Here is a 27,903-nt window from a genome sequence, read left to right as displayed (position 1 = left end):
TTTAACATGGGTTTACAATAAAAGCAGTGATGGAAAAAAAATTGTTACAAATAGGGCCTACATGTTATAGCCAACAAATAATAATAATAATAATAATAATAATAATAATAATAATAATAATAATAATATAAAATGTATATACTCTTATGTAGCAAGAAGCGTTTGGTAGCCGGACCGTTTGGTAATTTTTTCTAATGTAAGTTTTTTTTTAGGCTTGTTCCAGATCGTCGAATATGACATCGAAAGCATATTGCTCTCCAATCGCTCTCGCGGTACTTTAAAAGGCATTTTATCCGCAGCTTTAAAGATAAGTGCGTCGGCGTCGGAGAACCGAGGTGGATCTTCATGATAATAATAACCCTATGCCTATGGTATAATAACAGTAGAGCACTTTTGAGCGGGGATACATTTCCGTTGCTCCGAGCTCCAGTCCGGAGTTTAAGCTGTGCGTTGCTTGTGAGTTCCGACTTTGGCCTACTTTGGGGGAACTATTTACATTGGAGAAGAAATAGCTTTACCAACTGAGCCACTTCAGAAACGTAAGTTGCTTCTTATCAATTTCTTTCTTGTTTGCAGAACTGTTTTATAAAAGCAGTTGTAATGCCACAAGTATAGGCTTATGGGGTCATTAAGAAGGCAAGGACGCATCCAATTGACCAAAAGGTGACAGTAAATAGCCTACGCTACGTAGACTATTAATTATTTTACAAAAGATTTCTAATCTCAAATAAATGTTATTTTGAACTCTCTATTGACCAAAGACGTTTTCAAGTTGATAATAAATGTTTCTTGTGAAGAACTTAATCAGCATAGGCCTACTAAAGTAGTAATTCCAAAAAGGATAGTGTGACTGGAGAAATTGCTCAGAGAGTCAGCTTTGTTAACGTTAGATGAATAAAATGGATTTGAAAAATGTATTAAAGCTTCAGTCCGTGATTTAAATTAAAAAAAAAAATGATAATGAGCTAATTCTATAAATTGTGTTAAAAAAAAAAAAAAAAAAAAAAAAAACGTTTGTAAAATAATTAATAGGCCACCTACACTGATAATAGTGTTTATATTGTGACTATTTTAGACTGGTTAGGTCAGTACCTGCGTGAATCGTCATTAAACAGAGAAGTAGCTCGGCTACGACGTTCTTCCACAAGACCCATGCAGGTTTGTTATTGGTAATATCGCCAAAAGTTACGGACTGCAGCGACGAAAACAGTTGTTTTAAATTGTAACAGTATTTTACAATATTCGTGTTTTTACTGTATTTTGATAAAATAAATGTATTCTTGCATTTAAAAAAAAAGTTGCATTAAAAAAGTTCAGAAATGTTATTTGGCACAGATAAAAATAAAATAAAAAAAAACTTGTTAACTAATTATTTTTGGCCATGCATGTTTAGCATGGAGATCCAACTCTTTAACAGTGTAAAAAGTCAGAATGCGTGAAATAGCATTAGACAATCCCAACACCCCAGCCCTTATGACAAGAAACTTTAGAAATATAGTGAACATGATTTGAGTAGAACTACTACTGGTCATGTGAGCTCAATTATTCTTTGATGTGCTAAGTATATACGGTTTAATTTTGTTGCAATTCAGATAAGTGCCGATAAATAAGTGCTCAAGCTAACACACAAACAGACACATACACAATGCAGACACTGAGACAGTAAAGGAGATTTATGTACAAATTATGCCACCAGGCTTCTGTAATCAGAGCATCAAGAATATTTAGAGATTCAGGAATTGAACATAGCAATTGCACCGGCTAAAAAACATGAACATATGTTAGATAGCTAAACTAGGGGAAAAATCCCCTGTTCTTATATTGTCTGTCAACACTCTATAGCGTCATAATATTTGCAACAGTGACTTTCAATGTCTTTGTGCGTTCCCAGAATACTTATATACTGCATATCCCTAAACTGCTAACTCCCTAAATCCACTATCCACCTGCCACTTATCACTTCTGACATTTACTGAATTTCTGATGCACTGGATTTGAGGATGCCTTTAACCTGGAATTACACAGGATTAAGCTGTTTCCTGAACAGATATAGTGGCTAGATCTTCTAATGGTGGAATAGACATCATTTCTGTGGTGTAATATGTACTCGATCTGACATCATTTGCTCTTATTTGACTTTACTTTTTGTGTCAAGATTCAGTTGTATTTCGTACTAATACATATTAATATGGTTACAGAGGGGCTACTGCTCAGTAAATAAGTTTTACTGTCTTTAGTTTATGTGAAAGACAACATTATGTGAAAATTTATTGTTATCAACAGATTATGTGTGTTGGTTTAAGATCAGTGGCCAGTTGCATTAACTTAGCCACTATTAATTTTGACCAACTAGCAGTTAGTCAAAAATGTAATCAGTCTTACTTTGTAATTCAAATTAAACCGATCTACCATTTTATGGAACTGACTTAAAAAAGTTAAGACCAGTCTTAGAGAAAAACATTGGAAGACTAACTTTTTAGACTAGTCTAATCGGTTTATGCAACTGACCCTGAAACTCACGGCTTGGCCAAGCTAGTCCAATTGGTTGCCACTTTGACCAGCTTGTTTTCCAGGCTGACCAGTTGAACAGTATCCCAAAACTCTCTGAAACCAGGCTTTAAGAGCAGCTAAGACCTGTCCAAATTTTTTTAAGCAGTTTTTTTTCTGCAAGAACCCAATTGGAGTACTTTTGAAAGTAACATTTCCCAGCAATGCATGCCTTTTTTTTTCTCTCCATCCTAAATTTGGTACTTCTCTTTCTATGAGCCACGTGTGTAAATGAATAGCTGTCATTTGCATGAAAGTGCTGGATATGGTGATCCAGACCAATGCCACAGAGGTTGTGGAGGGGGATTAAGGGCATGGAACCCGTCCAGCTCACCCCATCCATCCCTCTTACAGCTGGGGCCCCTGTGCACATAACATATCCATCCACAGCACATTGAGTGTGCGCTTTCAGGTCAGTGTGCGGAACAGTGTGCCAGCGATTATATTGCACTCTGCCCTTGCGCAACACTGCATTTGTTGATTTCTCTCTCCCTCTTCCCCCTTTGGTTAAAGCTCGTTACGCCATTGTAAAATCCTCTCTCTTTTCACTTCAGATTTTCTGGGAAGTTGGTATGGAGCAGGTTCTCAGCAGGTAGGATTTTTACGTTGGTGATTCATGCTGTAATTGTTAAAGGGTTAGTTCACCATGAGTTTCTTTCTTCTGCTGCACACAAAAGAAGATATTCTGAAGAATGTTTGTAACTAAGCAGAGAGAGCAACCATTGACTACCATAGTACCCCCCCCCCCCCACTATGGTAGTAAATGGTTGCTCTATCTATCTCTATCTTGGTTATAAACATTCTTCAAAATATCTTCTTTTGAGTTCAGCAGAACAAAGCAACTCATATGGGTTTGAGTTAATTGTAATAAAGCCAAAATAAAGTTAGAAATGTAGCCTTGACAATTAACTGAAATAAAATAACTTGAAGTAGACTACTAATATTAATAAAAGGGAAATAAAAATAAATAAATAAAGCACAACCATATATATATTATAGGGCTGGGCGATAAAACGATAACAGCAGTTCGATAAATTCCCGATATAATGCTTAATGCTAGTAATGCTGCGCATGCGTATTGCAGAACGGGCTTCTGGGTGCTGCACGTGCTGTTGTTTACAGTCAGTGACTGACAGGCTTGGAGGATCGGAGTGAAGTGGAGCGATAAAAATGAGCACTAGTGAAGAAAACTTAGCGCTCACGACCAGCTCGGAGGACACAGATATCGTTGACAAGTTCGTTTACTCAACTTCAGTGGTTTAGTGTGAATATATTGGCGATCACATCCGACATAAAACCGAGCGACGTGCGTGGGGTGGGCTGCTTATCATAGGTTCACCACATGGAATTTATTTATTAAATGATCGTGCTTCTTCGTAGTTCTTCCATATAACATTGAGCCCAACACAGCGGTAAATCTACATTAACTACATTCACGCCCAGCAGGCTTATTACCTTGCTAGTTGTAGTGGGTGACTTGCAAGCTAATGCTACCAAACTATAATCACTAAAACATCGGACTTGTACATCGTTATCATAATTGTTTGTCTTTGGTGACGTATTAATGACTCAGCATCGCATGTATCAAAAGAGAAATAATTTCATCCGATGTTTAAAATGAATAAAATAGACTGGATGAATATACTGGAGATTCACAAATACTGAACTTTGCTCTCTCCCTCCTCTCCCGACCGGCCCACTTTCGGTGAGGTGTGTGTGTCGGTGAGATGGGCGTGTGTGTGTGAGTGTGAGTGAGAGAGCGATGCACGGTGGACAAATCCACTGTGAGGCAAGAGAGAGGGAGGACTCAAAATGTTTCTTAACTTAAAACGCTTTTTGTTTTTTGCCCGTTTGCATTTTTAGTGTTTTACTACTTACACAATTAATAAATGATATTATTGATATACAGTGTAGAGTAAAAAAAAAATATATATATGTGTGTGTGTGTAGTAAGGTTATTTCCTGTAGTAAGATAATTTTATCAAACACACACATATATCACAATATGCATGTATCTGTGAGTATATAATATATATTTATATTACCATATTAACTCTTGACTTGTGGAACTTGTCCTTTTATTAGTTGCATCCAGCATTGTTTTTTGCCCTGCTGTCCGTGACCTACCGCTGGTGTAGAGGTTTTTTTCTTCTTTGCTTTAAAGCTGAAATATAAAGTGAAGGGTGTCATAAAACACAGTAACAGGACTCTGGAGTTCAACTCTCTGAAATGATCTGATAGACACTTCAGTGCCGCCTGACTCCAGGTGAACCACTTTTACCAAGGACATTTTATGGGGGTATATCTGAATCCACACCCTATAAATCCTGTTTAAAATGTAGCTGGTGAATGTGTCAGTGTGAGGCAGACAGTTTTTGCGATCTGTGTTTATTAATATATATTCACCTTCTGTCTCCAAGGCAGAGTAAGACTCTTGGCAAGACCACTTCTGTAACACCCCGCAAACTCTTATTTATCAGTATGTGTGCATATGCTTGTGCTAAAACCACACTGTTTTTTCACTTGCACAGTATCCATCAGGAACCTGAGACTGTGCCTCTCTAAACACCCTGCATACATCCTCAGTATGTTTTCCATCATAACTTCTTACTGCTGCCAACAACTCTGATAATAAAAAGTATATAAATATATTGATCCACCTGCTGTAAACATCATGTGTACTTCATCTTTACGTCCACTTTATGTAAGCAGGTGCTTCACCCCTACATATGGCGTCTGGGCAGGCGTGTTGGTATCAGGGTGGGCGTCAGGCAGCTGGGGACCCCCGCAGGGTGCTGTAAATCAGGCGGACGTCATGCAGAAATGGAAGGACTGGCAGAGTTGGGCAGCAATAGCTCAGCCATGGCACAGAGCACCCACTCTCACACATACTGCTTTCAGCCAAATAACACACATCTCCGTCTGTTAGACAAGCCAGCTATACCCGTGTCCCTCAGGCAGAAGGTCCAAGGCACGCATAGACAGCGCAGGGGAGACAAGGGGGAAGAGGCTCTCTCTATGGGAACTGGGGCAGATGCCTGGAGAGACACTAGGAGCTCTGCTAGCGGTCTTGGAGAAGCAACTGCAGAAGCATAGGCTTATTACTCATAAAGCGACAGTTCACCTAAATATGAAGATTCTGTGATAAATCTGTCATGTCATTTAGTTTTTTTGCAAAACACAATAAAATATATTTTGCTGAATTTTTAAACTGTTTGCCTATACAGTGACTGTCAATGGAATCCAAAACAAAACTCTGGACCCCATTGACTTGACAACTTTTCTACTGAAGAAAAAAAGTCAATGATTACAAAATTATAAATTATTTCATGCTGCTGTTTTTCAAACAAAGTAAGCAGGCAGTGATCATGAATGCCATCAAGCTCCATAAGTGCTTATTTTATTGAATATTTTAATTAAAAAAAAAAGATTTATTTTATTTAAAAATCAGGATTAAAGGTGTGGTATGTAGGATTGACAGCTAGTTGTCGAAATAAGTACTGCAGTCCAAATTCAAAATATTGGAGATTGTTGTTTCCCCTGCCCCCTCCTCCTCAGACTCAATGCTCACGCAGGTTGCCAGCTTGAGGATATGCAATAATAGAAGCAATCGCAATTGACAGTGAAAGCTGTGGACTTACACACTGTAAGCTGATGAATTGATTTATCCACAATTTAATATACTTTTGTACATAGAGATTTTATGATGGCTGTTGAGACTTTTTAGGTCGGGTAGAACCTGCAATCTCTGACCCAGTTTGTTTGCTGGCTTCCATGGCTGCTGCAATACGCTGTCTTTTCCGCCAACTGGCAACCTGTGATGTCGAAATGCTACTGGGTCACACAGACCAACAAAAAAAAAGACATTCCGACACGCACATTTCAAAGTAGAATAACGCTGTAGCATTGGTTTTCTGAGAAACAAACAAGTGAATTTAGTGTCCTAAATATCAGCAATATATTATGGCATTTTTATGCTTTAGTGAAGTGAAACAATTACATACAGCACCTTTAAGTGAGGCAAAAGAGCTGTTGCTTCCTAAAACTGTTGTTGTTGGGCATTTATTTTCAATGCCTGCCAAACATTGAAAGCATAAACGGAGGCTGTCAAACTCCAAAAGGAAAATATAGGCTAGTGAAATATAGTGCAAGGGTCATATGGGCCACTTTGATGTATAAGGTTCATTTTTTTTTTAATGGAAAGAAACAGCATAAACATTCTGACTAATTTCCCCTTTGTTGTTCCATGGATGAAAGAAAGTAGTTTAGTTATAAAATTGCAAATGAAATTGTCTAAATAGTATTTTAAAAATTGAATGGAGACCTGATTGCACAAAAGTTGGGACACTGTACAAGTTGTGAATAAAAAAAAGGAATGCAATAATTTACAAATCTCATAAACTTATATTTTATTCACAATAGAATATAGATAAAGTATCAAATGTTGAAAGTGATACATTTTGAAATGTCATGCCAAATATTGGCTCATTTTGGATTTCATAAGAGCTACACATTCCAAAAACATTGGGACAGGTTGTAATAAGAGGCCGGAAAAGTTAAATGTACAAAGAAGGAACAGCTGAAGGACCAGTTTGCAACTTAGGTCAATTGGCAACATGATTGGGTATAAAAAGAGCCTCTCAGAGTGGCAGTGTCTCTCAGAAGTCAAGATGGGCAGATGGTCACCAATTAACCCAATGCTACCGTGAAAAATAGTGGAGCAATATCAGAAAGGAGTTTCTCAGAGAAAAATTGCAAAGTGTTTGAAGTTATCATCATCTACATTGCGAATATCATCCAAAGATTAAAAAAATCTGTTACAATCTCTGTGCGTAAGGGTCTAGGCCGGAAATCCATACTGGGTGCCCGTGATCTTTGGGCCCTTAGACGCACTACATCAGCACTGCATCACCTACAGGAATCCTAATGCAATGGAAATCACAACATGGGCTCAGGAATACTTCCAGAAAACATAGTCGTGAACACAATCCACCGTGCCATTCGCCGTTGCTGGCTAAAATTCTATAGGTCAAAAAAAGAAGACATATCTAACAGCGTTTTCTCTGGGCGAAGGCTCATTTAAAATGAACTGTGGCAAAGTGGAAAACTGCTTTGTGGTCTGACGAATCAAAATTAGAAGTTATTTTTGGAAAACTGGGACGCCATGTCATATCATAGTCATGTCATAGTCGGACTAAAGAGGACAAGGACAAACCAAGTTGTTATCAGTGCTCGGTTCAGAAGCCTGCATCTCTGTTCTTATGGGGTTACATGAGTGCATGTGGCAGGGGCGGCTTACACATCTGGAAAGGCACCATCAATGCTGAAAGGTATATCCAAGTTCTAGAACGACACATGCTCCCAACTAGACGTTGTCTCTTTCAGGGAAGACCTTGCATTTTCCAATACGACAATGCCAGACCACATACTGCATCAATTACAACATCATGACTTCATAGAAAAAGGATCTGGGAAATGGCCTGCAGTCCAGATCTTTCACCCATAGAAAACATTTAGCGCAACATAAAGAGGAAGATGCGACAAAGAAGACCTAAGACAGTTGAGCAACTAGAAGTCTGTATTAGACAAGAATGGAACCCCTATTCCTAAACTTGAGCAACTTGCCTCCTCAGTCCTCAGATGTTTGCAGATTGTTAAAAAAAGAGTGGTCATGTTCCACCTTTTCGGAGATGTGTTAAAATCAACTGATTTGCCCCTTAAAAATATAAATTTTCTCAGTTTAAACATTTGATATCATCTGTGTTGTATTCTGAATAAAATATTGAAATTTGAAACTACCACATTATTGCATTCTGTTTTTATTCACAATTTGTACAGTGTCCCAACTTTTTTGGAATCTGGTTTGTATATTGTCACTGCTTCAAATTATGAATATGCAGCCAGCAACAGTCCAGTGCAATCTCTTCATCTTGTCTTATCTCATCTCATCCTTTAGTCTCTCCACTGATGTGTTCGCTTGCTCAAGCAGTGACTGGGGGCGTCAGACGGACCAGCATGCACTGGCTGTATTTTGTCTCTGTGATAATATGAGTGTGACCATGAAACCTCACTCCACTTGCTTACCACTTTGCGTTTTAAAAGCCTCCATTTGGGTGACATGCACAAACAAAGCGATAAATCTCTCTCTATTTCTCTTTTGTCTTTGTGTGTGTTCTCAGATTGTGGTTGAATGTGAGAGGGACAGAGAGGGGAAAAGAGAAGTCTGTGTTTCCTATTTGGCAGGGGGATTTCCTATGTATATGTGCAGGTGTGCTTTCAGCCATGTGAGCAATGGATATGATCCGCAGCAGTGGCGTGTGGTGGACTTCTGAATATTCAATTTCCATTTGATGTTTAAACAGTTTCCTCCTTAAACACTCAGCTACTGTATGATACACCATTTTCCTTTTTATTTTACTCAAAGATTTTTTTTGTGTTCATTTTTTTCAATTAATTTTTTTAATCCCTGTCTATTAATGTGAATTAATTTATTTCAGATCAGGGTTAGAATAATCAACTAATAATCAAACCCTTTTTTCAGCTATTAACCAAAGCAACAGATATCATTCTCATTTAGTTTAACTTGATGACTTACTAAAATAACTTAAACCTGACTACTTACCTGACAAAAACTAAAACAGGAAAAAAAATTAAAATAAATTAATGAAAATATTAATAAAAACCATAATAGGATCACAATTATACTAAAATAACACTGTTTCAGATAAACCCATCCCAAAAAACAGAATGAGCTGTGGTTGGTTGCTTTACATTTTGGTCAGACAGTCTCTTCCTGTCTAAGTGGGCGGTTCTTGGCCAGAATAAGCTGCAGTGTGGTTCAGAAACCATGCTTTTGAGACTGAGGGTACCTTTACACAACAATAATGCACTAAAAACGCAAACGTTTTTTTGCAGCTCTTCATAAATGTTGCATTTGGCATGCAAGGCCATTAGTTGATGATGTCAGACAACTACATCCTATAAACTAAATACATCTTCGCAGATTAGCATTTTTGTTGTTTTGGAGACAATAATGGTATTGTTTTCAAAAACGTGCACTTTTTCAGAAGTTTGCGTTTTCATTCCCCAAAACAACGTTGTTCGGTGTCTTGTAAATGGCCTCTGAGTCTAAATAAGCTCTGAAATAATGTGTTCTGTTAGTCTGGCAGGTGTGTGACTTAGGGAGAGTACTGTATGTTTAAGGGGAAGCTACTGTCTTTCTCATCCATCATAGTCTTTGTCTGACGTATTCTATAAGTAAACAGGCTATTTGTCAGACAGGCGAAACACAATACACCCCTTGCTTGCCCTCCGCTGTATGGTGAATCTGTGTGCATGTGTGTGCGTGTGTTTGCATGTATATTAGACTAAGCTGGTAAAAGCAAGAGAGTCATGGATGAAAGGAAGGATAAAAGACGAATACATATGTGAACTTGTTACTAGTTTTCCCTGCTCTCTTCTGTTTCTTGCTCTCTCACTTCTCCGCCCTGAAGTGGACGAGCAGGACTATATGATACAGTATGACAGAATGATAGTGAGGTTTACTAATTTATATAAAAAATAATGGTGCTTTAACAAAATTCTTATACTAGCTATGATGTTTTAATGCAACGAATGTACTATGTATAAATAATGATCTTATCTATTAAGCAAAAAATTTTGTTTGCTCTAGTTTTGAAAAATGTTGATCTGTGTACACAGATATTTGGCTATTGCGTCATTCCTTTTTAAAAAATTAGTTTTTTTTTACCATTACACGCTATGAGCCTCACATTCTTCAGCTATCTGTTAGCATTCATATTCATCTACTGTAAATGGCAGTTGCTTGGCTGGTGCATAAAGCCTCAATCTGGATCGCTATTTTTTTATCTTTTTTTTTTATCTTTGTGTTTTTGACATGGATGGATTTTCTTTCTTCCATTGTTTTCTTGGTGTACAAAATTGACCTGACCAAATTTTCATTTTATTTAATGTCAATGGTGTACAGTAGTTATAGCAAGAAAATGTAGGCTCTGGTATTTTTGTATTTTGTCATTTGATTATTGCTGCATTCTCATGTGAGTGGCAGGTTGCTGGAGAGGAAGGGTTATTGCTCAGCCCTTGCACCAGAGCAAATGTCATCAGAGAAAAGATGTCATTGCCTTGGGGAGGGTAAGTTAATGTTTTTGATTTTAAAGATTATGAGGGCACATTAATAAATAATAATAATGATTATGTGCACTGACAATTAAAAAACTACTGCAATATTCCATGAAAAAAGGAAAAAATAACAAATGTCAATTTTGATTTCGTGGTCACTTATGGCTAACAAGCCAAACCTTGATCCTCTGATAAAGAAGGTGTAGAAGAAGGCAGGCTTCATTCTCACACCAATTTTCTCACCGTCTACTGAACGATATTCTATAGCACAAATTTCTAAAATCACATTGTGCGCTGCTGCATGCCTTTCTTGCATTGCTTTGCAACTGTGTGTGTGTGTGTGTGTGTGTGTGTGTGTGTGTGTGTGTGTGTGTGTGTGTGTGTGTGTGTGTGTGTGTGTGTGTGATTGTATATGTGAGTACACACGTGTACGCTCCTGATGACAGACGATTTCCTCCCACTGGGTTTGGCTGACAAAATCCAGACGGAAGCTGATATTAATGGGAGGAGGCTGCAGCCTCTGTGGACTTTTCACAAGTGAATATTTGATCTTGCACACACTCCTCGTCCATGTAACTGTAACTCTGTGTGCTGCCCAGGGGATGGTCAGGATTGCAGCTCCATCAACACACCTTGGCTCTGTGCTCCGTTTCTCTCTCTCTTCCCTGATCTGCGAAACTAAAAATACATTTATCGTAAACTTAGACTGGAAATCCACTCCCCACAGGAAGCCGTAAACAATGCATATGACATCATGAAAGTGAGCATTTTTTATATTTCTTGCTGTTGCTACCTATTTTTATTAGTACAATAAATAGTTCACCTAAAAATAAAATATTTATCATTTAATCATGTTTTTCCACTTTTTAAATTTTAGTTAGTGTGTAATGTTGCTGTTTTAGCTTAACAAAGATCTGCAAGGATACAAAGCTCAAAGTAAACTCCAAAGGGATATATTCACTTTAACAGAAAACATTTTTCAAGGACTACAAAAAATGACTTGTTGAGACTACAACAAGCTTCTTCTGGATCTTGTGAAGTCACTCATTTAAGTAATCCCAGCCCATGGAAAATGGGGGCAAGGCCTGGTTGAGCTGTGTTGAGCTTTAGTAGTGTGTTGTTGCCAAATGCTGTTTTTTCCACACCAGTTCCAAAACTGCTTTGTTTAGCCTTCCTAATGGGTCCTGCACACTATGCGATTTTTAAAAATCCTTTGCGAATGTCCCTTGTCAGACTGTACGAACATGATCCCCGATGTAAGCGATGTCACACTGTAAGATCTCAGTTGACATTAATGTCAGACTGCACGATAGTTAAGGCACGCTAAAAACGGACGCGCGCAAGAAAATTCACCCGGAGCTTTATATCATCAATGAATGACGCGTTGGGTAAGCTGCATTACACGCGGGACTGAAATGCTGGCTACAAATAAATTTCTAGCTCTCGTTTTTTTGAAAAACCGAGATATTTGACTGTCGTCGTAGGAGAAGTCACACTGCAGGATTGTGTGCCAAATCTTCTGACACTGCCAGAATTTCGTCTGAGGTAAAATTTGATGGCAGCACTCATTAATCGGCTGCCGGTGAACATGTCAAACTAACGACCAAAGACGTCAGATTTTAGCCTAGGATCTGAGGAATCTTTTAGGATTTGCTAAATGTGTCTCAGACGACCAAATCGTGGGCAAAATCGCACAGAGTGCACCCGGCTTAAGGCGGACAAACTTGTGGTTAATATTTATTTATAACACTGTTCCTGAACATTATAACCCCAAAGTTAATCTGTGTGCTGCACATTTAATGGAGGACAGCTTCCAGAACCTAAAAGAGTAAAATGCCAGCTACGCACAAAAACTTCTACTTAAAGACTGAGCAGTTCCCTCTTTGTCGGAACAATCGGTTGTTTATGGATCACATCCTGAAATCATATTTAATTATTTGTTGTTGTGTTTTCTATTAATAGTTCTAATTATATGTTTTATGTTGTTGCTATGATGTAAAGGACAAAGCTGTTTGGCTCCGCTAGCCTGCTAGCTAACATTACAGGTTTTGCTGTAGTGTTTATCTACTGGGTTCTTGCTTTTGTAAGACTGCCGATCCTTAGGAACTTACCTCACTGAAAATCCATGCTTGCATGGTTCTGCACAACTCTTTTTTGTAAACATTCTTAGGGTCTGAATCAGGCTCGAATTGGTATGGCAAAATTGATGGTGTCGCTAATATTTACACCTGAACAGATCTCTTTTACATATAGTACCTGGTATAAGTTTGGAAACGTTACTTTTTTTAATATCTTTTTTTTAAAGAAGACTCTTATGCTCACCGAGGCTGCATTTATTTATGAACTGGCTTTTTTATTTTTTTATACTGTTGTCTGAGGTCAACTAATGATGTTCGTGTGGTTTTTACATTCAAAAACATCATAACCAATAAGTAATAGGCTATTTTCTACATTGGTTTTAGAGGCTGTCTCCAAAACCCTGGGTTCTGATGGGCGTGCAGCACTGGAGATTTGGAAGTAAACGCCCATGGCTGGGATTGGATAAGATTTGCATATTTATTGAGGTTAAGCTCCCTTGTCAGTTCACATGAGAGAGAAGAAAGATTGAGGGAGAAGCGGCAACCGGGATGATTCTCTCGATCACGGCTCGTAAACGTCTTTATCAAACAAACACAATGATTTATTTCTCATCGACCCGCGATTGATTGGACTTTTATTTTTTGATATTACACATAGCCCGCACGATCGGTCGATATACACGCGAACCGCCCTTCAAATGTCAAGTCGATAGAGACAACAGCACAGATCAAGAACGGAATATTATGAGATTCATCGGCCTGCCGGGCTTTGCAAGTGCTGGCCCATATGTGTCGCAAATGGACAAACAAGCGAACATGACATACGAGCATATTCCAGCAAAAGCCAGCATATTAGTTCTTACTTGGCTAATGTCCATCCTGTGTGACTCGTGTGTTTTGAATAATGACATGCACTGAGCCCCTCTTCTTACCATAGACACACCCCTTACCTGCTGATTGGCTAGTTTATTTTTCCACTCGGCTGAGTCCTTTTTCTGAAATGGTTTTGAAATAAGACTTACCCTATCTTTAATCAAAAATTGAAATATTGGAAAATATAATTACAGATAAAAATAACGTTTTTCTATTTGAATATATCAAATATAATTTATTTATGTGATCTAAAAGCTGAATTTTCAGCATCATCACGTCACATGATCCTTCAAAAATCATCCTAATTTGTCAAAAAAGTATTTTAATATTACAATATTACTGTTTTTACTGTATTTTTGATTAAATAAATGAAGGTTTGATGAGCATAAGGGTCTTCTTTCAAAAACATAACAGAAATGTAATGTTTCCAAACTTTTGACAGGTACTGTACAACTTAAGTCCATTTCACACTTTTAAGCCCTGATAAAAGAATCATGCACTTTTTATTTTGTTCTCCATCAAATGGATTTAGAATGACATAAGAATATGTAAATGATATCTGATTTATTTTTTGTTCATTGATCAGGCCTTTTAATACTTCCTGCAAAAGTTTAAAGTATGAAGCTGTATTTTTACTATTCATTTTAAATGTGTGCATGTTGTGTGTAGCAGTGTCTGTGTTGATACATAAATATCCATGTGCACACTAAATGGTTTTCTTAGACGAATGAAAGTGAATTTTCTTGTTTGAGAGTTGGACAAAAAAGAAAGAAAGAAAAAACGACGACAAAATGAGTACAAATCTGTTAGCACTTGTGATGAGAGATCTGTGTGTGTGCGTGTGTACATAAGCTTTTGCCTCTGGCATCGATATTGCCCATGCTAAGCTCATCTGGTGGTAGCTGATCTTTATAACCACTTACACATGTCGGTACAGTCTAGTCGTACACGCCTGATGCTCCCCCTGTAGTGTCATGCTGATGCTCCATGGGGGTAGAAGCATCTTGCAATGCAGTATCTCGCAAACTGGCCCAGATAAGCTTTCCCAGACATCTGCCTCTCCAAAGCAAGCAAGGCCTCTCCTGCCTGCCGTGCATGCTGCTGCTGATGCCCCACTTCACATCAGAGGAGAGCTTCAAAAAACTAGAAAAGGAAAGTTCGTCAAGACAAACTTTGATGTTGGCTTGACAAAACCTTGGCTGAAAGTTAAAAAACTAGGGCTGTCATTCTATTAATTTTTTTAATTTAACATGATATGCCAGTTAATTAATTGAATTAATTACACTTAATTGCATACATCAATATTGGCCAAGCCTCCAAATGAAGGATATTACATTTATTATGGCGGTGAAGCTCTGAATAGACATACAAAAAGTGCCATTGGAAGTGACTATATTGTTGTTTTATTTCAGTATTCTACACAGTAATCCATTTTTCCAATCATGTTTGTCAATCTGTAGGCTTGAAGACTGCTCAGAAATCTCTCAAATTTGTATTTATTTTAGCGATGAAACAGTTACTGGTTTGATGATAAATTATACTGCGATCTGGAAAACTCACTGTCCAGCATTAAAGTTGGAATGAAATGGAAGTTGCAATTGTTTTTTTCTTCCCTATTGCGCCTGATATCTGAGTGAAATGGCTTCTCAAACAAGAAAAAATGTAGTGATTTTGTCCATTAGGAATCGATCGGATGGTTGTGGTTTGCTATTGCTGTGATCTCATGCGAATGACAGGATGTCTCGCACTCGCACCAGTAAACACATCATCGAAGAAGAGAAGAGATGTCATTGCAATAAATAATAATAATAATAGTGGGAAGGAAGTTATTTTGACTAAAGATTACGAGGGCACATAAATTGAAATAAACAATGCACACAGACAAATGTTTTATTAAAAACATTGCAGCATTCAATTAAAAATAAGGGATACACTTTACTTTAAGGTGTCATTGTTACAGGGTATTAATATATTTAAGTACTGAGTTATATTAAGTACATGTACTATAGGGTTAGGGTAGGATTAGGGTTTGGTTTAGGGTGAGTTTCGTGTCATTATGTATAATTTACTGTTATTACTTTAGTAAGTACATGTAACATATGCAGCAAGAGCAAGGACACCATAAAATAAATTGTTACTGTACTGAGTAATATAAATCCACTACTTACTATTGAGTTAAGTTTAGGGTTAGTTACTTGTTATTACTATAGTAAGTATGTGTTACCAAAATAAAATTGTCGATTTTTATTTATAATACTGTGATAATATAATGACAAAATTAACTTTTTTATACTGTTTTATCTCTAATTTATTTATTTAAATTGTTGGTCTTTGTATATGGAGAGATAGGAGTGCCACTTGAAAATAAATGAAAGATTAATTATCAATGTATTGATAAAATAAAAAAAATCTCAATTTACCTTTTCAATAATTGTAATTTTCAAATAATAGAGAAATATTTAAACCTGTTTAACTACATTTAAAATGGAAAATACTACTACATTTATAATAGTTAAATAAAAATAAATACATAACTTTTCAAATTTACGTATTTCAAGTATTTCAAACTTTTAAATGTGTTTAATAACTATTGTCCATGCTATTGCATTTTTTCCATGCTACTGGCAAATGAATAAAGAGAGCATTTGGCAAACCGATAAGGAAACTCAAATGCATAAAGAATGCATTTTAAGTGTTGCATTGAACATGCAGGACTGTGCCGAGTTTGGTGGATTGAGATTAAAATCTCTAAATCTGAGGAGTTTCTCTATATACAGTCAGAAATGATCTCTAGATTGGCTCTGTCAAGCCTACATAATTAAATTAGGAAAATAGAGTGTGGACAGGACACTTGTATTTTTTTAGACCTGTCAAAACAAAACACAGACCAAAACCACATTAGCAATTAGTTTTTTTTGTAAATAATTGTCGAGATGATCATAGTCTGGTTCTACTAAAGATTTCCACATTACAGCTGAGGCTAATAAACCACAGTCATCTCAGCTTTGTTTACTGTCCCTATGTTTGTAAGCCATAAAAGGATTTGTATATTCTGTTTACTGTTCCACATGTTTATCTGTCTCGCTGTCTCTCTCCTGTGTATCCAGCTGTTGCTATCCCGTTCCAGTCACCGCATTCTTCAGGACGGGGTGTGTGACGCGTGTTGTGTGTGTGATGGAGAGGAGAGATGGACCTGCAAGCCCCCTTATGAGAGACAGATGGCTGGCGGTGATGCACGTGTAGAAAAGATGGAGAGAAATATATGCAAACAGAGAACAAATACGTAGAACATCTGGACCGGACTAATGAGTAGGTGTTAAGAGAGTGTTGATTGAAAGTAATAAGCATCTCTTCAAAGCGATTCAACAGTGACGTACATACATATCTCTTTTTTTCTTTCTCTTCTTTTTTATCATTTTTTTTTTTTTTTTTTTTACAAAAGACACTGATGGTTTTAAAATAATTGAGCCTACCAACATTTTCAAGACGACAGCTTTGTGTCTCAGAAGTCGGTCATTATTCAGCAGAAGGGGTGTGACTAGGATCAATGAGAAACCATAGCAATATTGGACATTAAGGAAGTGCTTTGTGTTAGGTCATATTCATTTCTTTTAAAAGTGTAGATTGAAAAGGAAGGAGACCACGGTTTCTGGCACTTCAAAAAGGCTTTTATTAGCATGAATGTTATGATGAGTGCTCCACCACATTATGGTAGGCACACACCAGGAGGGTCAAGGTTTGGCTGGTTAGTTTAAGGATTTGGGCAGTGCAGGTAGGTCGCCACCGCTGGCATCAAAAAGTTGTTATGCTTCACAATTAGTCTCAAAACATGATAAACCTCTGGGAGTGATTGAATCATGGAATCGTGACCTCAAGGAGAGACGAATGGAATTGGACTGGGGGAATGTATGGAACAATGTGTTTGTTTCTTCAAAGAATCCTGCACATCAGCTGATTCATTTTAAGTTTGGTCAGAAATTTTATCTCTCCCCATACAGACGTTTTAAAATGAACCTTACAGATACCCCAGTTTGCACAAAATGTAATTTGAATACGGTTGGCACATACCTGCACATATTCTGGGATTGTCCAAATGTCTCCAATCTGGTGTCAAAGATGTCATTCCTGTAGATCCAGCACCGCTCCTTGGGACCATAGTCCCCCCAGTCCACGAGGTATTCCAGCTGTGATCCTGCCGCCGTGAGTCAAGGATAGCACTCACCCGGTAGATGTTGGGGTCCTCGTCAATGACAGGAGGAGGAGTTAAGGCACCATCACCAGGCTCGGTGGAAGAAGGAGGCAAAGGTTTTGAGTAGTGATACGTGGAATGAGGGTGTGATACAGTACTGTGCAGGAAGGTTAAGCCGTTAGGTCACTTCATTCAGCTGCCTCTCGATGGTGAATGGTCCCAGGTAGCAGGGACTCAATTTACGGTAAGGCATATTAGCTTCTGGCCCGGTTGGTACTGCGGTGTGGGTCTTCTCCTGATATCAGCTTGTGCTTTGTGTCTCTGGACTGCCTGCTGGAGTTGCACGTGAGCTGAGTCCCAGACCCTCTCGCTCTGTCGGAACCAATGATCCAACGCTGGAATCTCCGAGGGCTCACCTGACCAGGGGAAGAGAGGAGGTTGATATCCCAGGACACACTGGAACGGGTGAGCACTGTGGTGGACTGCCAGAGGGAGTTCTGGGCGTACTCGGCCCAGGGTAGATATTGGCTCCAACAATCCTGGTTTCGATGGCAGTAGACCCTCAGGAATCTCCCGACTTCCTGAATCTTACTCTCAGTCTAGCCATTAGTTTGAGGGTGACATCCGGAGGATAGGCTGATGGATACTCCTATGAGACGGAAGAAGGCTGACCAGAAACGGGAAATGAACTGGGGTCCTCGGTCGGATACGATGTCTTCCGGGAGCCCAAAATGATGGAAGACGTGTTGAAAGAGTGTCGGGAGATGTCCTGAGGCATGGAGGGCCACCAGTAACGTTGACAGAGGAGCGAGAGGGTACTTCTCCTGTCTGGGTGTCCAGAGCCTGGTGAAGAGTGAGCTAAGTCCAAGAGTGGAAGGCGATGGTCAGGTGGTACATATAGGCATCCCTCTGGACTTCCTGGCGGAGCAGGGTTTTGGTCGTTCTCCTGTTGGATCTGTTGATGGATGGCCCATTGAATGGGACTGACGAGCATGGCTGGAGGGAGAATGGTCTCTGGGTTCTCAGGTTCAGGATCCGCCAGGATAAGGCATCTGCCCTGATATTCGAGGTTTTGATGATCAGTGATGATTTCGAAGGGGTGTTTCGCTCCCTCCAGCCAATGTCTTCACTCCTCCAAGGTGAGCTTGATAGCCAGGAGTTCCCGATTCCTGATATCATAATTCTGCTCTGCCAGGGATAGCTTCTTTGAGAAGAAGGTAATTGATGGAGTCGTGAGGGTTCCCCCTGCCTCTGTGACAGCACTGCTCCGACCCCGGTGGAGGAGGCATCCACCTCCACGATGAACTGACGGTTAGGATCAGGGTGGACCAGGATCAGAGCGGACTCTGCGAGCTTCAACTGCTGGAAGGCTTCAGTGGCGGATGGATTCCAGGACAGAGACTTGGGCCGGTTCTTCAACAGTGAGGTGAGCGGGGAGCTGAGCAGACTGCAGTTGTGGATGAAGCGTCAGTAGAAGTTGGTGAATCCCAGGAATCGTTGCAACTCTTTGATGGTGCTGAGTAATGGCCAAAGGAGAATGGTGCCCACCTTCCTATGGCCCATTCTGACGCCGTGGTTGTCAATGATATAATCTAGCAACTGGACTGAGGTGGTATGGAACTCACACTTCTCCAACTTGAGATACAGGTAATGAGTTTTTGGAGGACTTGAAGTACATGCTCTTTGTGCTCCCACAGGTTACGAGAGTAGATGAGGATATCATCTTTATAGACGATGACGAATTTGTTCAGGAATTCTCTGAAGACTTTGTTAATATAGTTCTGGAAGACGGAAGGTGAGTTAGACAACCCATATGGCATCACCCAGTACTCGTAGTGCCCAGAAGGGGTCATGAAGGCGGTCTTCCACCCGTCACCCTTCCTCATGCGAATGAGGTTATGGGCGCTTCTTAAGTCGAGCTTGGAGAAGATGGCGCCCCCTCTGAGCTGTTCCAGAGCCGTCGGGACCAGAGGAAGGGGCTAGCTTAATTTAACTGTTTGTGAATTGAGATGACGATTATCGATGCACTGCCGCAAGCCTCCGTCCTTTTTAGCCACGTAGAAGCTCGATGCGGCAGGGGAGGTTGATGGTCGAATGAACTCTTGGTGTAACACTTCGTGCACGTACTCCTCAATGGCCTGCTGCTCCGGGATGGTCAGTGGAGAGATGCGACCTTTGGGTGAGGTGGCCCCAGGCAGGAGGTAAATAGTGCAGTCCCATGGCCGATGAGGTGGAAGATTGGTAGCCAACCACTTACTGAAGACATCCTGGAATGCCCGGTAAGCAGGAGGGATGGTTACCTTACTAGTGATTGTGAACGAGTGGGCTTTGTGTATTGTGTCCATGTAGTGTCCGTGTAATGGTGCAGGAAGTGCAGTTGTGACAACAGTAATATTGTGAAATATTACAATTTTAAAGAACTGTTTTCATGGATTGTCAAAGAATTTTTATCATCATTACGCCAGTCTTTAGTGTAGCATAATCTTTAAAAAAAAACATCTAGTATGCTGATTTGATGTGCTGTGTGTGTGTATATGTATGTATGTATATATATATATATATATATATATATATATATATATATATATATATATATATATATATATATATATATATATATATATATATATATATATATATATTAAAATATCCAAAAACCACTAGAACAATGTTATATATTTTGTTGACTTGTGTACTTACATTATCCCAAATGTTTACAAGAATGTTTAAATCCAGGGAAATAAGCTATTTTAACCAGGATACAGATCGTGTCTGTGTGTTGCCTATCAGTGACATCATACCTGCGGTTACTCTCGATTTTCAGTTTTATTTTGTAGAAAACTTGGAAATCATGGAGACGCTTTATAATATTATCCCTTGGTTTTAAAGACAAAATTTAAGCCTAGTCCCAGATTAAAATGCATGTTTAAATTGTTTTAGCTCAAAGAAAATTGCACTGATAGATCTTAAAATATGCCAATGTCATTATTTTGTCTCAAGACGCACACCAGTAATGTTTTTTTCAGAGCACATTTATAAAAGCGACTTAAATGCTCTAATTGAACTAATGCCTAATCCTGTTTGTGAAACTGGGTCTTGTGTTTTATTACACAGGGGAGCAACTGTTTGGATACATTCATCAACAGAAAACAAATCATTGTTATAGCTCAAAACAGTTAGTCTCATCAGAATTTAGTTTTCTTGATTTACCGCGAGTACCATGTTTTACCAGTGCTTACTACACGATTTAGCTTACTGCACTGTGCAGCAAGTGTCACACAGATTAGTGTTATAACTTAACTTTCAACATACTCAGTCAGTCAGATGTATCTAATATGATAAAACAGCGCTGTTACCCCACATACACATGAGCAGAAGAAGCTGAAGCGGTCGTCTGCAACATAATAAAAGCGTGCCGTGTGTCACTCTTGTTTCTTATTAGCAATCGCTCCAACGGCCTCGTTCCTACCCTGCTTCATACTACAGTAACGTTAATAAATCTTTAATACATTAGCTCATCCCTGAATATGATTTCTACCCGAGTCCTATCAGATTCTTTTCCACCAGCTGTAGAAGTGAAGGCAACTCACATGACTGTGAAATCAAGGTGTCATCAAGCTACGCCTTTGTTTTAAATAAGCAACCTCTTGTGGCGAAAATTACATATTGTGCCTTTAAGACTCGCTTGACTAGGACTAAAATGATTCGCTCAACAATTATTTTTTTTCAGAACTGAGTGCCCATGAAACACAGAATGCAGCATCTAGTCGTATTCTTTCGTGGCTGCATGTGCCTATCGAGTAACTGCCATCGAGAAGAATGTGAATGGACTGCTCTCGGCAGGTATTATTATAGTCCTGAATGGCACATACACGCGCACACAAAATATAGCTTATATAGCACATGCTTTTACAGATACACAACACACAAATTTACAGTGTATATGAGTGTAACAATGGCAATAATAGAGAATATAGAGAGAAAGACAGTGCATTGTCTGCATTGTTTGTATGTGTGTGTGCTCATATGCAGCCGACACTGAGCCAATGAAGAATGTGGCAGCAGCATCAGACATGGCAAGAAACCCTTCAGCCCTCCGCAGTCTGCTCTGCTCTCAGCTGATGGGGGGTGGGCTGCATGTGTGTGTGTGTGTGTGTGTATGTGTGTGTCTGCGCGAATGTATGTGTGTGCGACTCTGTCTGCATGCTGAGTCAGTACAGAGAGCGTAAAGCCCTCAGCCATTCTACTCCATTTTCATTCTTTGGTGTCGGCAGACTCACTCTCGGGGCCATACAATCAATCAATATCAGTATGACAGGTGTGTACGAGTGTGCATGGTTGTCATGTGGTGTGCATATATGTGTGTATGTGCGCACTTACACAATTAGAGACCATTAAAGGTGTAGTTCACCCCAAAATTTTAAATGTCATATGCTATCCCTAATACCATAGATATTTTGCATGATACCCAAGCTGATTTTTCTTACTTAAAATGCTTTTAATTCAAAACATTGTTTTGGAAAAAATGTGATCTTGTCGATATTTATTGCATTAAATTTGCTTAGAGGATTACAGGTCTGAAACTATCAATCATAACGCGTGTGTGTAATGTGTGTGTTTTTGTGTGTGTGTGTGGTTAGCGAGGACTCCATCCTTTCATCTCACTGAATCACTCACAGCTCCATCAATCACTCCCTCTGACGTCTTCTCATCAACAAAGGGTCCAGCTTTGAATGATAAGATCTGTCCACACAAACACACACACACACACACACACATACACATAAACCTCTATTACATGACACACACAAAGAACAAACAAGCTGCCACCATATACATGCACGAACACACCTCATCACCTACAAGCTCTTGATGGTGTGAGACTCTATGTTCTGCAGTTGCTTGCATTCTAATGTATGGGAGAAACCATCTACCCCCCCACCCCCTTCATTAAACTCCCACTCAGCAGTGGCCATCACCATGAGCAGTTTCCATGGTAACTTACCAGCAAACACTGATGGCAGACGAAAAAAAGATCCCTCACAGGGCTTTGGCCATCTACTTTCTAAAAGGAACAGAGGGAGACTTTCTCCTTTTACTGTAGTGGAGGTGTGAGCGGAAATGGCCCCTAAACTTTTGAACCTCTCCTTACAAGAATCATACAATATAGTTTTACAACCATTGCATTTTAAGGCCAAATAAAATCAGTGCAATGTATTAAACAGAGGCCCCAAAGAGTTGTTGGATGCTCGGCCCTCTTTCAAACTGTATGAATGTCATTGCATTAGGAGGTCTCATCTGTGAACAAATGATGCTAGGCCTTTTCTTAGAAATCAAATGCAGATTTATTTCTTTTAGCCATCTAGTATCATGGTGGTTTTAGTGGATGTATGAAGTCAGTTTATAGCGGTGGTGCTCATCATGTCACCACAAATGGTTGACAATGATTATTATTTATTTATTTATGAAATAAAATAAACTATTGTTTAAAAGATTGAGGTCCATAGGATTTCCCTGTTTTTAAAGGTATAATGATTTTTTTTTAAGTGTATACTGTTGTATAAGGTCAACTAATGATGTTCGTGTGGTTTTTACATTCAAAAACATAACCAATAAGTAATAGGCTATTTTCTACACTGGTTTTAGAGGCTGGCTCCAAAACCCTGGGTTTTGATGGGCATGCAGCACCTTGGAAGTAAACGCCCACGGCTATGATTGGATAAGAATTGCATATTTAATGAGTTTCAGCTCCCCTGTCAGTTCAAGAGGGAGAGGAGAGATTGTTGTGAAAGTGGCAACCGGAATGATTCTCTCGATCACAGGGCTCATAAATGTGTTTATCAAACAAACACAATGATTTATTTCTCATCCACCCACGATTGATTGGACTATTATTTTTATATTACACACAGCCCACAAGATCGGACGATATAAGCACGGCCACGCTTCAGATATCAACTCGAGAGAGAGAGAGAATAGCAGAACAAGAACGGAATATAATGAGATTCATCGTGCCGGGCTTTGCAAGTGCTGGCCGATATGTGTCTGAGTCCAGCGTGTGAAAGGTATGTTTCTGTTATACACGTACACATAAGCAAAATGATCTATAACAATGCAATACTATTACATCTAAAAACACGTTTTACTCACATAAGTGTGTTGCACCATTCCTGTCGGATCCAAATCCAGCATCGACCGGAGATTTGCTTACAAACGATTCTGCAGTGAACTGAAGTGAACATGTCTTCCCTGCGTGAGCTGGAAAAAAAAAAAGTTCAACCACACATTCCTAACATTAGGATGCGAAGGAAGCTTATGCGGGAAGCGGCCTCCTTGTCATTTCTGACTTATTACAAAAAATCTAACAATGTCTAAAAGCTGATATGTGACAAGGTGTACAGAAAACAAGCTAAAAAACCCAGGAACAAAAACCCAGAAGTTTTTATAAGCTATTGACCCAAAAACAAACGTTTAAGGACACAAAAGTGGATACAGGCACTTGAGACAGCACGACATGCTATATTACACTGAGAACTACGCCCACTGGAGGGGAAAGTAATCAGCGACAGGAAATATAACATAAAATGGACATTTGGATATTTGACAAAATGTTTACCGCACACGTAGACATATTGGCCCTCATTTATCAATCTTGCGTAGAAACGGGTGTATATGTTGGCGTAAGATTATGCTTACACTCCTCTCACCGCCTGATTTATGAAACTGTGCGCACCTCTGCAATTCAGGTGTACGCAATACTTGCCCTTGATAAATCCCACGGCTGAAAACGATCGTCATTAGAATAACACGCCCCTATATATTCAAGTCTCCGCCTCCCCCACGCCCTCATTTTACGCCATGGACAAACAGAAGACGGCAAAGAAACGAAACTTCTCCGACGTGGAGATCGGGCGTGCTCAATCATCTCTTTAGTCCACTTAGTCAGGGCACTGATTAGGACATAAGTCAACGGGCTGACTCCCGGATCAGTGCTCTGACTAGTGAACTATTGAGATGATTGAGACACGCCCATCGAGACCATCACCAGGGAAGTGGAAAAAAACCCCGAAATTGTTTTATTTGGGAGTTTAAAGAGTGGGATTAAAGGCGCTCACAAAAACAAAATATGGACCCAAATAACGAGTAGCTACTGTTAGTGTGTGGGGGTTGAGAAGCGCACTCCAGCAGTTTAAATAGCTGTTCGATGATAAATTACCATCACAATGCATTATTTTACAGCACGTTTTGAAACAATTAGCATTTAATTTCGTATCACGGCACATGTATTAGGGTGTACAATAGTGATGATGTATTGTGGAGTAAGATTCATTCACATTAATAATTACATGACAATTTGTAAGATTCTTCTTCTTATTATTATGATTATTATTCTTAATGACGCTTGTTATTTAGAAGCTGAATGCCGTTTTTATTGATTTTATTATTATTTAAAAGAAGAAGGCCATTTTTATTATTTTGTCAGTCTGAATTATTTTAGTCCCAGTCCGTGCGCACACTGCGCAGCTGCCGGGCCAAGCGGGCCTGAAACGTCAGATAAAGCGCACAGGCTCGCGAGTGGAGGAATACATATGCCTACAGATCAAACGCTTTGGTAAAGTCACACAAATTAAACATTGACGTTCATGTTGCACACAAATAAACACTAAATGTTGTTGTTGTTGTTTACAGTGGGTCATATAGCATATCTTTGTCAGTGCGTTTTGTGGTGTTGTTGTTTTTCTGCGCATTTTCGCACTAACTCAAACGTGCGTACACCACCTCCTGAGCTGGCGTAGGATTTGAGCGTGCCGTACGCCAACGTCCATATTGATAAATCTCAAAGTCACCGTGGGTTTGGGTGTACGCAAGGTGTACGCTGGAAATTTGGTGTACGCACTTTTGATAAATGAGGGCCATTGAGTGTCAGGATCCCAAAATTTCCTCATTCTTCCTGCTGAAGCTTCACGTCTTATTGCCTGTATACACTTTTGTCTCCTTAAATGTTCGTTTTTTGGGGGTCGACAGCTTATAAAAATGTAGTTATGTATTTTTTCGCTTGTTTGCTGTACACATTATCACATATCAGCTTTCATACATTGTTTTGTTTTTTGTTATAAGTAAGAAAAGAGGAGGCGACCGCTTCACACAATGCAACGTCAATGGAGAGCATTGGATTATCTCCCCCCATCCCCGGTGTGGGCGTGGCTTAAATACGCTCTGTCTCTAGAGGCGGTGTTTCATCGCGCAAAATTAAGCACAGGTCCGTTTGCTGAGCCTGGTGTCTATAAAAGCTTTTCTTTGACTAATAAGGAAGTTTTCAGCTCTGAAACTTACAGGATATTCTTATATTACCATGACCTTTTATATATCAAAAGCTCAAGGGAAAGTTGATTTCTCAATTCATCACCCCTTTAAGAAACAAATACTTTAATTCAGCAAGGATGCATTACATTTATCAAAAGACTTTTCAAAGAAGTGTTGTTTTGAACATTCTATTTTTCAAAGAATCCTGAAAAAAAATGTAAAGGTAAAAAATATGAAGCAGCATAACTGTTTTCAACATTGATTGTAATCGGATGTTTCTTGAGCACTGAAACAATGATATCTGAAGGATCCTGTGACGCGGAAGACTGGGGTAGTGATAAAAATTCAGCTTATTTTCTATACAACAGGGTGAAAAATGTTTAATATATTTTTAATATAATAATTTTTTTGTCCGTCTATTGAAAGTCTAGGCAATCAAACATTTCTTCTGAAGAGATCACTTTATATGATAAAGCTTTAAAGCTTTTTCTCGTATATAAACATCAATTACTATTAAAATTATCTCACAAATATTTGCTAACTCAATGTATTTTACAACGGAGTAATTGTGTTGCAATAGCTTGCACACAGCACAAGGAAGCTTAATTTTGAATGGTGAACTGAATTTAAAAGACGAGTAAACAGTAATAAAATAAGAACAAATAAACAGATTACAAACAATAGCACAAATACAAAAGAATAAAAGATACAAATAAAATGGACCGCTTTATTTTTCCAGGTAGGTCTAATATTCAGTTAAGAAACTGAATTAAAAAAATGCAAAGTAATTAAATGTAAAACAACATTGGATAATGTTCTTTGTAAAAAATGAAATACAGATGAATCCATTAAAGTTGAGATATATATGTATACATTTTGTTGTTGTGTTCCACAGAATAGAGGAATGTGTACAGTTTTGGAACAATCTGAGGGTGACAGAATTTTTGTGAAAAATTCCTTTAAATGTCAAGATACTTTATAACTGGTGTGGCAGTGGCTCAGTGGTTCATGTAGATTGCCTACAAACCAGAAGGTTGGTGGTTCAATCCCTGGTTCCACCTGACCAAGTGTTGAGGTGTCCATGAGCAAGACACCAAACCCCAGTTGCTCCTGATGAGCTGGAGGGTGCCTTATATGGCTGACATCACTGTCGGTGTATGAATGGGTGAATGTGAGGCAATATGTACAGCGTTTTGGATGGCCATAGGGTCTGTTGAAAGCGCTATATAAATGCAGTCTAGTTACTGTTTTACTTTATTGTGCTATCACTACACACTTGATTTTTATATTAGGAAATGTTATTAATTTATAACACTAAGAATATGTTAACTGACTGTAATCTGCAAACTTGCTTTTAGTGTTGAGACTACACCTCGACAACATCTGTACTTGAATTACAAGCATCCACAGCTAGACTACTACAAGAGCTTGACTCTTCAGTAAAACTAAACTTTGTGAGGTTGATTTGAGCCATTGTCACCCTTTAAACAAACAGCATCTCTGTAATCATCATAATCTGAGTAACCGTTCTCGTATATTACGGCTAGTTCTTTCATGATGAGAGAGTGTGAGGTTGTTCTTGATGGAAGGCTGGACTGTCATATCTCTCACCCAAATAGTTTACCAGGAACTCATGATTCACTTCCTTTCTTCAGGTTGGGCTCATTTGGTGGATTCCAGAAATGTTCAGGAGGCTTGCAGCCTGCTGGACTGCAGATTTCAGACCTACATTAGCCACAAATCATGAAGAACTTCTGCAACGGTGCTTTAAAG

The 27,903-nt window shown here is 38.9% G+C and overlaps 2 long non-coding RNA genes across 3 annotated transcripts; both read left to right on the top strand.

Moving 5' to 3' along the window:
* Positions 1 to 467: 467 nt before the first annotated feature.
* Positions 468 to 27,903, top strand: LOC137055798 (uncharacterized). 2 transcript variants are annotated; one of them, XR_010900080.1, is made up of 4 exons: positions 468 to 539; positions 16,745 to 16,946; positions 23,739 to 23,891; positions 27,786 to 27,903. It is a non-coding gene; the product is annotated as an uncharacterized lncRNA (long non-coding RNA). The 2 variants fall into 2 exon arrangements; XR_010900079.1 differs by lacking the exon at positions 468 to 539 and adding an exon at positions 10,612 to 10,698.
* LOC137055797 (uncharacterized) lies at positions 3,036 to 5,774 on the top strand. Its single transcript, XR_010900078.1, has 3 exons — positions 3,036 to 3,139; positions 5,079 to 5,132; positions 5,260 to 5,774. It is a non-coding gene; the product is annotated as an uncharacterized lncRNA (long non-coding RNA).

This window comes from Pseudorasbora parva, chromosome 21 (assembly GCF_024679245.1).
Source record: "Pseudorasbora parva isolate DD20220531a chromosome 21, ASM2467924v1, whole genome shotgun sequence".
Classification (NCBI taxonomy): Eukaryota; Metazoa; Chordata; class Actinopteri; order Cypriniformes; family Gobionidae; genus Pseudorasbora; species Pseudorasbora parva.
This window is presented reverse-complemented; position numbering and strand designations above follow the sequence as displayed.